Source organism: Apis dorsata, unplaced genomic scaffold (assembly GCF_000469605.1).
Source record: "Apis dorsata unplaced genomic scaffold, Apis dorsata 1.3 scaffold_995, whole genome shotgun sequence".
In the NCBI taxonomy this organism is placed as follows: domain Eukaryota; kingdom Metazoa; phylum Arthropoda; class Insecta; order Hymenoptera; family Apidae; genus Apis; species Apis dorsata.
In genome coordinates, this window is record NW_006264097.1 from 83,110 (window position 1) to 83,359 (window position 250).

Genomic DNA, 250 nt, shown 5'->3' on the forward strand with positions numbered 1-250 from the left:
TTGGAAACTGAATGAACGAACGTTTTCTATTGGAATTACGATTATTTGAAAATTTATTGGAAATTGTATAAAATGAGAACGAAATTTATCTTGTCGGTCACATGACGAATCATTTAATTGCTCGTGCATAAATATGTTTACGTAATAATGGATGAGAATTGGGAAATTAAAGAGAGAAAGAGGGAGAGAAGAGTTTTATCAACTCGTAAATAAGTACATCCTCCCTTACTTCTTAAAAAAAAAAAAAAAA